Source organism: Scyliorhinus torazame, chromosome 9 (genome assembly GCF_047496885.1).
Source record: "Scyliorhinus torazame isolate Kashiwa2021f chromosome 9, sScyTor2.1, whole genome shotgun sequence".
In the NCBI taxonomy this organism is placed as follows: Eukaryota; Metazoa; Chordata; class Chondrichthyes; order Carcharhiniformes; family Scyliorhinidae; genus Scyliorhinus; species Scyliorhinus torazame.
In genome coordinates, this window is record NC_092715.1 from 267,352,705 (window position 1) to 267,366,382 (window position 13,678).

At 46.4% G+C, this 13,678-nt stretch overlaps 1 long non-coding RNA gene across 1 annotated transcript; it reads right to left on the reverse strand.

The window, feature by feature from the left end:
- Positions 1 to 1,860: 1,860 nt before the first annotated feature.
- LOC140430106 (uncharacterized) lies at positions 1,861 to 11,248 on the reverse strand. Its single transcript, XR_011949330.1, has 3 exons — positions 11,055 to 11,248; positions 9,638 to 9,783; positions 1,861 to 1,960 (listed from the first exon to the last, which is right to left on the reverse strand). It is a non-coding gene; the product is annotated as an uncharacterized lncRNA (long non-coding RNA).
- Positions 11,249 to 13,678: the final 2,430 nt, after the last annotated feature.

The following is a 13,678-nucleotide window of genomic DNA, read 5'->3' on the forward strand; positions in this document are numbered from 1 at the left end:
GAGATTTAAAAAAATGGAAGGTTAATTGCCAGGACAAAGCAGCGAGCAAATCCCCAAGAAAGCACAGGGTCAGCACTGAACAAAACTGGGCAGGTGCAATGACTTAGACCAGGCCTTTGAGATTGGCCAATTGGAATATGAGTTGCCTGATTAGTGGCGCAATGAGTACTGGGGGGTGGCCAGGAGATGGGCTATGGAGTCTGGGTTGATGGTCACGGAACACCATTGCCGCAGTTGGCAAGGCATGCCATGCACCCCCTGGGTGCCCTCCGGCCCCAGCCGACCAACCAGTGCCACCTTGTTGGCTGGGATGAGCGTGTGTGGGGAGTGTAATGTGTGTGTGCGGCTGGGATGAGTGTGTGTGGGGAGTGTAATGTGTGTGTGCGGCTGGGATGAGTGTGTGTGGGGAGTGTAATGTGTGTGTGCGGCTGGGATGAGTGTGTGCGGGGAGTGTAATGTGTGTGTGCGGCTGGGATGAGTGTGTGTGGGGAGTGTAATGTGTGTGTGCGGCTGGGATGAGTGTGTGTGGGGAGTGTAATGTGTGTGTGTGGCTGGGATGAGTGTGTGTGGGGAGTGTAATGTGTGTGTGGGGAGTGTAATGTGTGTGTGGGGAGTGTAATGTGTGTGTGGGGAGTGTAATGTGTGTGTGCGGCTGGGATGAGTGTGTGTGGGGAGTGTAATATGTGTGTGTGGCTGGGATGAGTGTGTTTGGGGAGTGTAATGTGTCTGTGTGGCTGGGATGAGTGTGTGTGGGGAGTGTAATGTGTGTGTGCGGCTGGGGTGAGTGTGTGTGGGGAATGTAATGTGTGTGTGGCTGGGATGAGTGTGTGTGGGGAGTGTAATGTGTGTGTGCGGCTGGGATGAGTGTGTGTGGGGAGTGTAATGTGTGTGTGTGGCTGGGATGAGTGTGTGTGAGGAATGTAATGTGTGTGTGGCTGGGATGAGTGTGTGTGGGGAGTGTAATGTGTGTGTGCGGCTGGGATGAGTGTGTGTGGGGAGTGTAATGTGGGTGTGCGGCTGGGATGAGTGTGTGGGGAGTGTAATGTGTGTGTGCGGCTGGGATGAGTGTGTGTGGGGAGTGTAATGTGGGTGTGCGGCTAGGATGAGTGTGTGTGGGGAGTGTAATGTGTGTGTGGCTGGGATGAGTGTGTGTGGGGAGTGTAATGTGTGTGTGTGGCTGGGATGAGTGTGTGTGGGGAGTGTAATGTGTGTGTATGGCTGCAGCTTGTCAGCCTCCCGAGTGTCAATCACGGACCCGGCGAACCCCGCACCGTTTTTGAGTGGAATCAATTGTGCTCCATGCGGCCCCGGTGCTGCCCCTCAACGGTAACGGAATTGGTCCAGGTGCGCTGCCGGTTTTGCTGTTATAAAAGTCCACGCATACTCTGCTGGTGTCAACACTTAGTCTCAGAAACGGAGAATCCAGCCCACTGTGGGTTTTTTCAAATTTGTTTTACACATTAACATTTATTTATGATCATGATTGTAGCAATGGGGATGGGGACAAAGAAAGAGCACTTTGACTGGACAGGACTGTTGGTGGTAGATAATAAAACCGCCACGAATATGCTCAACCCAAGTTGTCAAATGTATGCAGGACAGAAATGTACACCATGTTTATTAAATCATCAGGCAAAGCAAGAGATCAAGCAACTTCCAGCGGCAGGGAAGCAAATCAGCAGATGAGTCAGTACAAACTGGCGAAAAGAGCAGCTTGTCTTATCTGCACGTCCAGCTGGTCAGTGGTCAATGTGTCGAGGTGGGGAGGGCAATACCGAAAATACGAAGAGGAAATAAGTTCGAAAAATGGGCAAAAAAAAAAAAGGACGTTTCTCCAAAGGGGGAATTTCCTTAGTGCTGAAGGCTGGAGTTTTTCTCTCCCAGTCTTTGAGAAGATTGTGTCGGGAGCGGTACTTTGAAGTTAGTCCCTGAGATATTGGATGGCACCTTGTGACCTGTGCTGGAAAGGAACGATTGGAAGCAAATTATATCATTAATTGATTCATTTTTTTCACATTATTAACCATGGTAAAATCAGATTAAAATAGATGAATTATGGAAGATAACAGAAATGTCCAGGTTTTACTGGGTCTTAACATATGAATTTAAATTAACTTTGTACAGTGTATCCTCTACGTTGATTGACAACCATGGAAAACATTAATTTGTGCTTATTTTCTTGTCAATTCATTTTAACTTATATCTGGCCGAACCATGAAATCAATTTCCCAGGAGTCGCAAGCTGATTTAACGGTTAACTCCAAAAGTTATGAGCCTCCTTATTGTGCATTGAGTAGAAACATATTATTTAAATTTCTAGCATTTTCTGTTTTAATAATAGATTATTTTGTTTAGGTTTTCTGCCAAAGACCTTGGCAAGTGAGATTGAGCTAATGACAGAGCATTTTTAGCTCCTGTACCGTACCTCAGCAGAATGTTGTCGGACCTCATAACAATTGCCAGCAAATCAGCTGCAACAACTTGCATTTGTGTAGCACCTTGTGACGTAAGACATTCCAAGGTGAAGTGGGAGGAGGAGTTGGGAGAGGAGATCGAAGAGGGGACGTGAGCAGATGCCCTAGGGAGGGTGAACTCTTCCTCTTCATGCGCGAGGCTCAGCCTCATACAGTTTAAGGTGCTGCACAGGGCACACATGACCGGGACAAGAATGAGCAGGTTCTTTGGGGGTGAGGACAGGTGTGTTAGGTGCTCAGGGAGCCCAGCAAATCACACCCATATGTTCTGGGCATGCCCAGCGCTGGAGGAATTTTGGAAGGGCGTAGCGAGGACGGTGTCGAGGGTGGTAGGATCCAGGGTCAAACCGGGCTGGGGGCTCGCAATATTTGGGGTGGCAGAGGAGCCGGGAGTGCAGGAGGCGAAAGAGGCCGGTATTCTGGCCTTTGCGTCCCTGGTAGCCCGGCGAAGGATTCTCCTTCAGTGGAAAGATATGAGGCCCCCAAGCGTGGAATCCTGGATTAGCGATATGGCAGGGTTCATTAAATTGGAGAGGGTGAAATTCGCCTTGAGAGGGTCGGTACAAGGGTTCTTTAGGTGGTGGCAACCGTTCTTAGACTTTCTGGCAGAACGATAGACATTGGTCAATGGCAGCAGCAGCTCGGGGGGTGGGGTTACTTTATTTTTGTTTATGTTATTTACACTGGAGGGTCTGAGGGGGTGTATACACCTGTTGTCTTAAGTCGGGGTGTTAATGTTAATTTATTATTTAGGTACGGTGGGGAGAGGGATCTGGGGGTTGCTTTTTTAGATTGTGTTTTGTACTTAACCCTGTTGGGTTCTTTTTTCTTTCTCATTTTGTTATTGATATTTTATGAAAACCTTTAATAAAAATTATTTTTTAAAAAAAAAGACATTCCAAGGTGCTTTGCAGGAGGGTTACCAAAGATTGACACTAAGCCACATCAAGGGGGTATTAGAACAAGTGTCTTGGTCAAAGTGCTTGGTTTTAAGGAGTGACTTAAAGGGAGAAAGAGAGGGAGAGGAACAGAGAGGGCATTCCAGAGCTCGAGGCCCAGATAACTGAAAGTGCGGCTCTGAAAGGTGGAGTGATTAAAATCAGAGTAAAATAATTAAGTAAAATAATTACTTAATGATCTGTTGAGCTGCTCGCACAAAAATACTTTTCACTGTACCTCGGTACACGTGACAATAAACAAAATCCAATCCAATCCAGAGATGCTCAAGAGGCCAGAGGTGGAGTAGCACAGAGTGGAGGAGCTCCAAGTGTGATAGGCCCAGAGGAAGTTACAAAGATACATAGATACATAGAAGATATGTGCAGGAGGAGGCCTTTTGGCCCTTCGAGCCTGCTCCGCCATTCATCACGATCATGGCTGATCATCCAACTCAATAGCCTAATCCTGCTTTCTCCCCATAGCTTTTGACCCCATTCTCCCCAAGTGCCAGCCGCCTCCTGAATATATTCAATGTTTTAACATCAACTACTTGCTGTGGAAATGAATTCCACAGGCTCACCACTCTTTGTGTGAAGGAATGTCTCCTTATCTCTGTCTGAAATGGTTTACCCTGAATCCTCAGACTGTGATCCCTGGTTCTGGACACACCCACCATTGGGAACATCTTCCCTGCATCTCCCCTGTCTAGTCCTGTTGGAATTTTATAAGTCTCTATGAGCTCCTCCCTATGAAGGATACGGGGGATACAACTGCGGAGGTACAAGGCCAATGCAGCTGAGCTACAATGGGTGAGTGGGACTTGGTGTAAGTTAGGGCAGCTGGGTTATGGATTATCTCCCAGTGCCACCCCAAGAAGAAAGACATCTATCTCAAACTGCAATTGTATTGGTGAAGAGTAGGGAGATGGGATTAGAGTAGATAGCTCTAATTGGCACTTCAATTGATGACCTCAACAAAGTAGCAGAGGAATTAAAGGGTTCCTTTTGTGCTGCAGTCACTTTTGTACTGATTGACAATGGAGGGAGTGATTCCAGGATTCAATTCCGGAGCAGTGCTCACAGGTTGAGGAATTGTGAGTTGATAGCACATGAGTTTCCATTCAAACTTAATGGTGAAAAATCATGGTCTAAGAGTATAATTTGTTGATTTGTACTTCCCCCGGGGGCGCTACAGATCAATGGGAATGTTCGATCATGGAAAGACTATACGGGATGAGGTGCTAAAATATTTGAAAAGCAGAGAGAGATCAAAGAGAAGTGTTCAAACACCAAGCCTGAAGGAGCTGAAGCGAGTTGTTCACCTACAAAAGCTAGTGTTATATTTTGAATGAGTTTGGGAGATTTTATCTAAATCTATGATGCCTCTGCATGTATACATCTGAATTGGACTAAGCTATATATAATTAATAAATAAAAAAATTAATGGTTTCAAACTTGGAAGGGAAGAGATCACCCATTATCTTCATTAGCTATTCCTGAAAATCTGGGACAGAGAACAAATTCCTGCCGAGCTCAGCGATGCCGTCCTCGCCACTATCTTCAAGAAAGCAAACAAAGTGGACTGTGGGACGACCGAGGAATCGCCCTATTCTTCATCGCTAGGACGATCAATACCTGAATCCTCGCCAGCTGTCTTCTCCCAATTTCTGAGGAAATCCTTCTGGGAAGCCAGTGTGATTTCCGGCCAAACTGGAACAGCAGACATGATTTTCACTGCTCGACAACTTCAAGAGAAATGCCAGGAGTAACATCAACCACTCAATTTGGCTTTCATCGATCTGACCAAACTTTTTGATCAGTCAATCAGGAAGCTGGTTTAGCACAGGGCTAAATCGCTGGCTTTGGAAGCAGACCAAGGCAGGCCAGCAGCACGGTTCAATTCCCGTACGTGCCTCCCCGAACAGGTGCCAAAATGTGGTGACTAGGGGCTTTTCACAGTAACTTCATTTTGAAGCCTACTTGTGACAATCAGCGATTTTCATTTTTCATTTTCAAGTGTTATGGGAGACTCTGTCAAAGGCCAGTTGTCCACTGAAATTCATCAACATTCTCCGACTCCTCCACGACAAGATGTCAGCCACAGCCCTCACCAATAGAGATAAGACAGAAACCTTTGAGGTTAAGACTAGCGTCAAGTGTCATCGTCCCTACCCTTTTCTCCATATTCATCGCCACCATCCTTCACCTTATCAAGAACAAGCTTCCCAGTGGAGTGGAAACCTTTCAACCTCAACCAGTTGAAATCCAAGAAGAAAATGACATTAGTGGAACTTCAGTATGTAGTCGGCATCGCCATCTCCACTCTCTCAGCAAAGAATCTCCAAGCTGTGCTCGACACCTTCGCTGAATTGGTCACAGCCTCAACTCCAAGAAGACTCAAGCCCTTTACTATCATGAATCTGCCTAGAGACAGCAGTACCCAGTATTCAAACGGCCCCAATTGATATACATCTCTCCGTGTAACGAGTTTAGAAAATAATCAAATGTGAATGGTTTATGAGGCATAGCTGCTTATAGTTGTTTGGGTAGACCAATGAGGTATACATATATTAATGTGTAGTAAAGGAAGTTGATAGGGGCAGACAGACAAATACACAGAAGACATTATCTAAGAGGAACAAAGGTATAATTGGCCAGACAATCAGAGGCCAGGGAGGCAGTAAACACCCAGCAGTCTCAGAATGTTTCCAGTCACCAAGACTGGAAGTTAACTTTCCAGCTAGCAGCCTAGAGGTCAAGTTTACATCAAACAATCCTGTAAGCCTTAGACCAAGGCAGTGCAGAAAACCTTCGCAGCAGGAGTTTTAAATATCTTTGCTGGACCAGGAAACGACGTTTCCCAGAATTAAGTATCATCCCTATATTGTGTGGTAACTATAATTTGATTATTTAATTTGGATGTTGTTTGTGGAACAGAAAAAGTCTTCGGCGTTCAGGATCATGGATATATTTTGGAATAAGCGGTAGGTTCTACATAAACTGTGTGTGTATTTAGTAAGTCATACACCGTAATTGTCAGAGAGAGAGTAGTCCTGTTTGTGTGTATTTGTCTTTTATTGGTAATCTGGTTGGCAATCAGTAGCTAGTGGTGTCCCTCAGGGATCAGTGTTGGGCCCACAAATGTTCACAATTTACATAGATGATTTGGAGTTGGGGACCACGGGCAATGTGTCCAAATGTGGTAAAGCAAAAAGTGCAGAGTATACTGGAAGTCTGCAGAGGGATTTGGATAGGCTAAGTGAATGGGCTAGGGTCTGGCAGATGGAATACAATGTTGACAAATGTGAGGTTATCCATTTTGGTAGGAATAACAGCAAAAGGGATTATTATTTAAATGATAAAATATTAAAACATGCTGCTGTGCAGAGAGACCTGGGTGTGCTAGTGCATGAGTCACAAAAAGTTGGTTTACAGGTGCAACAGGTGATTAAGAAGGCAAATGGAATTTTGTCCTTCATTGCTAGAGGGATGGAGTTTAAGACTAGGGAGGTTATGCTGCAATTGTATAAGGTGCTAGTGAGGCCACACCTGGAGTATTTTGTTCAGTTTTGGTCTCCTTGAGAAAGGACGTACTGGCACTGGAGGGTGTGCAGAGGAGATTCACTAGGTTGATCCCAGAGCTGAGGGGGTTGGATTACGAGGAGAGGTTGAGTAGACTGGGACTGTACTCGTTGGAATTTAGAAGGATGCGGGGGGAGCTTATAGAAACATATAAAATTATGAAGGGAATAGACAGGATAGATGTGGGCAGGTTGTTTCCACTGGCGGGTGAAAGCAGAACTAGGGGGCATAGCCTCAAAATAAGGGGAAGTAGATTTAGGACTGAGTTTAGGAGGAACGTCTTCACCCAAAGGGTTGTGAATCTATTAAATTCCTTGCCCAGTGAAGCAGTAGAGGCTCCTTCATTAAATGTTTTTAAGGTAAAGATAGACATTTTTTTGAAGAAAAATGGGATTAAGGGTTATGGTGTTCGGGCCGGAAAGTGGAGCTGAGTCCACAAAAGATCAGCCATGATCTCATTGAATGGTGGAGCAGGCTCGAGGGGCCAGATGGCCTTCTCCTGCTCCTAGTTCTTATGTTCTTATGTTCTTATGACTTTAATACATAGTCTTTAATGATTGTTACATGATGACTGGGTTGTTTATGCTCACTGGGGTTTCACTTGTCTCATCACAACAAAACAAAATAAAACCATCCACCCCCATTTACCAGTGTTCCAAGTTGGGATACCCTCGCAGATCGCATTATTGTGCTTTGTGACAGATAATGTTACCAACTCACTCCATGGCAAGATCTGGTCTCTCCCTCTATTAAGATCAATGGAGAAACCCTCCCAAAACGTGGAACATTTCCCCTAGCTGAGGAGCCACCTCTCACCCAAGGCTGACATTGATGTGGAGATCCAACATTGCACCCAATTCACGAGTGCCACCTTCGGATGCCTAAGGACCAGAGTGTTCGACGACGGCAAAGATCCTCGTATACAAGGCAATCATCATCCCAACTATTCTATATGGCTCAGAAGCTTGGATTACATACAGATATCATCTAAAGGCCCTGAAGAGGTACTGCCAACGCTGTCTGAGATGGATTCTGGGAGGACAGGTCTACTAACATCAGTGTCCTTGAAGGAGCCAAGAGCACCTGTATCGAGGTCATGATCATCAGTAACCAACTCCACTGGGCCGGCCATGTGCTTAGGAAGCCAGAGTCTCAACTGCCAACACAAATCTTCTTCACCCAGCTAAGGTAGGCTCCTGAACAAGAGGAGGACAAAGGAAGCACTTCAAAGACACCCTGAAGGCTTACCTCAAGAAATGCAACATAGACATCAATGCCTGAGAGATCCTTGCTCAGAAGAGACCTACTTGGAGGAACCGCCTTATTGAAGGGATCCAATTCTTCAAGAACACCCGACGGCAAGAGGAGACCCAGGAAAGGAGCCTGAGGATGGAATCCCAGCGATCTCGAGTCCAGGAACCAGTCCTACCTCCTGGGAACACCTGCCAAGTGTGTGGTTGGAGATGCGACTCTAGGATCAGGCTCATCAGCCATGCATGAACCTACTGAACCCATGACCAGTAACACAGAGCTTCTTGGGTGGACAATCATACTCGTTAGCGAGTGATCACCAAAAGAGTAGAAGAGAGAGGCTAATGTTCCCTGGTCATTTCAATGGACGGTATCTTTAGTTATTTTTATGAGGTTGTGCTTCAAACCTATGAGTGCCTTTCCAGTTAATATAGATTAAAGAATAGGAACATTTTTAGCTACATGACTCGGGTGAACATGAAGTAGTAGGTGGGTTTAAAACTTGGTGCATATGAATTTAAGGAACAGAAGTTGGAAGGGCAGAAGGGTGCACACGATGCCAGTTTCCATTTCACGGTTGCATACATAATGTGGCTACAAGAGGCTATTTCATTTCCTGAAATCTCTCTATCACTGAATTTCTCCAGCCTTACAATCCAAAGAAAAGCCTGATGTCTCTCATTTTGTTTTCTTGAGCGCCCCTCCACCATTGACAGCTATACCCTTGGTGCCAGACGCCCAAGCTCTGGAAATCCTCCCTCAACCTCTCTGTCTTCCTCTCCTACTTTAAGACTCTCTTTAAAACCTACATCTCTGACCAAGCTTTTGGTCACTGAACCTTAACTTATGAAGCTCAAAATGTGTCTGATAATGCTTCTGTGAAGTGCCTTGGAATGTTTTACTATGTTAAAGGGGGCTATATAAATGCCAGGTGTTGTTGAAGCCCCCACCATGCTACTAGACAAAGGAAACCCGCAATGACTCTTTACGCACTGATCTTCACATGAACATATAGATTATGTTCTAATCACAGCTTCCCCGCCTGCCTCTCTCTTTCCATCCAACATCTTGTTCATTTCTGCATTAAGTCTCACAAGTCCCCGTCACAAACCGATGATCGCAAAACCCAACATGTGTGTGGGCATGCACAGGTCAACGTACAGCTTCCATTACTCTGAACTTCCTTCATTGCAGGAACACCCTGGCATCCAATGGGAAGATGAAACATTGCAGCTTGTCGCCTAGTGTGGAACATTCTACAAACCACCTGGAAGGGGAAATCAGGGGGCTGATCACCGATTACAGGCTCTTGGTGGTCAAAGTTAAAATATACCCCTCTGAATGCCAAATGTTTCACTTTGAATATTCCATTGGCTAAAATAAAATTCTCACCTGATTCAGGAGGTTCAAGTCCCACACCAGAGTCTTGAGCTCATAATCCAGGTTGACAATCCAGTGCAGAACCATGGGAGTGCTACACTGTCTGACATCTGATAGGTGACACAAGAAGTTAGACTGAGACCCAGTCTCCCCTTTCTCTATTTCAAAAGAAGAGCATAGAAATTCTTGTTGTTGTCTGGTCAATAATTATATCTCAACCAATATCCACATCAGGTTATTATTTTATTTAGTTTTGTGGAGAGATTGCAGTGCCCAAATTGGCAACAGCAACTACACTTCAAAAACTACTTTACTGGTTGTGGAAGGGTTAGAGAAATGCAAGTCCTTCTTGATCCAATTCAGACCCCTTCATGTTTCAAACCCGCAACTTCTACCACTTAGAAGATCAAGGGAGCAGATAGCTGAGAACACCACTACCTGTAAATTCCTCTCCAAGTCACTCACCACCCTGACTTGGAAACATGTCGCCGCTCCTTCACTGTCGCTGGGTCAAAATCCTGGAACTCCCTCCCTCACAGCACTGTGGGTGTACCTACAACCTACTGCAGTGCTTCAAGAAGGCAGCTCACCACCATATCCCTGAGGGAAATTAGGGGGGGGGGGGGGGGGCAGTAAATGCCAGCGACGTCCATATCCCATGAAAGAATAAAATAAATGAATGTTTTTAGTATTGCTGCCCACTTATTCCCAATTTTAACATTGAATAAAATCTGAAGCTGTAATTACAGATTAGTTAAAGCTTGGTAAATCGGGAGGGGGAAAAAATGGGATCAATACGTACAAATCTTGCAATCAATTTCACAGATTTTTGATGATTTTCTATTGCAGCGAGCATTGGTGGAAAAGGCTGATACTCGAGCTGACGATGTACGCAGTCAGAAAAGCATTTGGATCTTTTTGTTGCAGCTGTATTAGCAACCATCAGAATGTGATTAGCTGCAAAGTAAATAGCAGGGCTTCTATGGATACAGTCCTTCTTGTATTTAAGCCAGCCAGGCTGGCCAACAAACACCCAATGTCTGAGAGATGATCAGCAGCTGGAAGTACTGCTAGCACCGTGAGTACACAGACCTGTGGGAATTACCAGGTGCTCCCGATACCCCCTCAAAATAAAAAGACAAATCCTACAGCAGAATGGGTTTACTAGGAGCCAGAAACAGATTTATGGCAATTTGTACCATGTCATGGCTTTATTGAAGCAAGCGACAGCGTACGGGCCCATCAAATAATTGTATATTTCTTAATACGCAGAGTTCCATCCTGTTCATCGCACAGAGTAACTGTACACAAAGCACAAACAGAACTCCCTCTTTCTCAGCTGGAACCTTTTGCACACATGACATTCGTGGGATCTGTTGTTTTCTTTGGTTCAGAAGGTAATTTGGCATTTATCAGTTTGGATACCCACCAAGCTTCTTTCTCATCCTTTCCCGATGATGCTGCCTCAGGCAGGGGTTATGGATCCAGAGTTGAGTTGCTGATTTTAATTTGTTAGCCTGGACAATGATTGTCACAAAACTGTCAAACGGTGGAAGTTTTGCAGCCTTCTCGAATCACGTCCTCACTTGAGCACCACACTCTCTGGTAGGGCTGGCTAGATAGACACCAGGAATCTGAAATCATAGAATCATAGACAGAATCTCTACGGTGCAAAAGGAGGCCATTCGGCCCATCGAGTTCTGCACCGGCCCTCCGAAAGAGCACTCTAATGATGTGTTAAGTAAGTTGGTTCAACGTTGACTGCAACTCGATGCAGTGAAACTAGAAACAGGCTTCTGACACAGGAGATGGTCCAACGCTGTTTTATTGAACTTCCTGATTGCTGTACATAGTCTGCTGTGAGTTGACACTCTATTGATCTAACTGATAACCTCCTACTGGCTTGACCAGACTAACTCTCTACCTCATGGTGATAGTGCTCACTGGCTTGTGCACTCTGACTATCTCAGTAACTGTGTCCTGTAGAGAGAGGGAGAGTCTTAATGCCCGTGTGCTTTATAGTGGTGGTGTCCTGTCTGGTGATTGGTTGTTATGTGTCATGTGTGTTCATTGGTTATCCTGTGTGTCAAACCTGTCTGCATCTCATTATATACATGAGTGGATGTTATGCCACTACCCAGGTCCACAGCCCTGCAACGCCACCTTATCCGCATAACCTAACCTGTATATCCCTTGATACTAGTGGACAATTTAGCATGGCCAATCTACCTAACCTGCACATCGTTAGATTCCCAATCCATTTTCAGGGGCTTGAAGACAAAACGTAGAAACCCCACTGCTTCAGAGACTGAAATCAGCTCACTCCATGCAGAATGGCAATTGAACGTAGACTGCTCCAGGTCTATATACAGCAGTTCAGATGCCAGTGTGGTTTAGTGGAAGTGATTTTTGGTATGCCAATGTTGTGCTCCATCCAATAGGCAGCATGGTTGTATTGTATGCATGCTGTGCATCAAAGGAACTGTATGTTTCTTTGAAGTGCTATTTAAGTGCTTGAAACGTCTCGTGTGATTTAAGGTCTTGCGAGACGCCATGATCTGGATCTCGCTGTCAACGAGCATGATCCAGAACAGGGATCCATTAACGGGATTCTTCTGTCACCCGGGACCTCACTGACATGCCTGGGAGACCTCGCCAGGGTGTCGTTTAGTGCTGGTCTGCACAAACGTTAACCAGTCGTAATGGCACCTGGGGGGGGGGGGGGGTCTCCTAGGCTATTAGAGACACGTGGGTGGTCGGGGTCAGGGCAGGGTGGCACCTTGGCCATGCCAGCCTGGCACCCTGGTAATACCACCCAGCCATTGCCAGGGTGCCAAGTTGGCACTGTCAGGGATTGGGCCGGGGGTGACTTCCAGGTGGAGGGTGGGTGACAGGGTGTTCCTGGTCACCTCCTCAATGAGGAGAGGGGGGCAGAAACGGGGGAGGGCTGAAAGAGGGAAGGGGGGGGGCGGGAAGACTGGGGCAACCTTCCAAAATGGCGCTCCGATCTGCAAGGACCCTTTTGAGGCTCGCCAGCAGGAAATGACTCTAAGTGCAGCCTTGGCAAAGAGAACCATCCCACCAAACCCGCCCAGAACAGGATATAGAATTTTTCCGGTTGAATCGCACCTATAACGCTAATCTCAGCAATGGCAATTATCATTGATTGCTGTAAAAATGCATCTGGTTCTCCAATGCCCCTTTGGTGAAGAACGCCTGCCCAGTCTGTCCCATTGTATGTGATTCCAGATCCACTGTAATGTGGTTGACTCTTTACTCCCCACTGCACTCCCCACTGGGCAAGCCACTTAGTTCAAGGGCGATTAAGGACAGGCAACAAAATTCTGACCTTGGCAGTGCCGCCCACAATCCATGTGTGGTGGTATGTATTAGGGGTCATGTGGGACTGTGAAGCCGTGATGCTATTGGCTGACAGATCCCGGGTCCTGGTTGGCTGTTGACTCCTGGCTCCGCCCTGAAGGCGGAGTATAAGAACCCGAGCTTCTCCCCGCCGCTTCATTCTGTTGCTGAACTGCTGGGGACAAGTCTCGCTTAATAAAGCCTCATCGACTTCATCACTACTCGTCTCTCTCGTAAGTCATTGTGCGCTACAATTTATTAAGCGAGCTTAAAGGACTATGGAGCTCCGGATCGCCCCGGAATGCCTGCGGATCAGCCCCCACGCAGCGAACTCGGCAGCAGTATTTAAACACTGGCAAGCATGTTTTGAAGGCTACCTCCGAACGGCCCCCGGCCGGATCACAGAAGACCAGAAAATGCAGGTCCTGCATTTGAGGGTAAGCCCGGAAATTTACCCTCTCATAGAAGACGCAGAGGATTTCCCGACGGCGCTCGCATTACTGAAGAGCATCTACGTTCGCCCGGTGAACCAGGTCTACGCGCGCTACCAACTCGCAATGAGACGACAAAGTCCCGGAGAATCGCTAGAAGAATTCTACGCCGCGCTGCTAATTTTGGGACGGGGCTGCAGCTGCCCGCCGGTGAACGCGATCGAACACATGGACATGCTAATTCGCGATGCGTTTGTGGCAG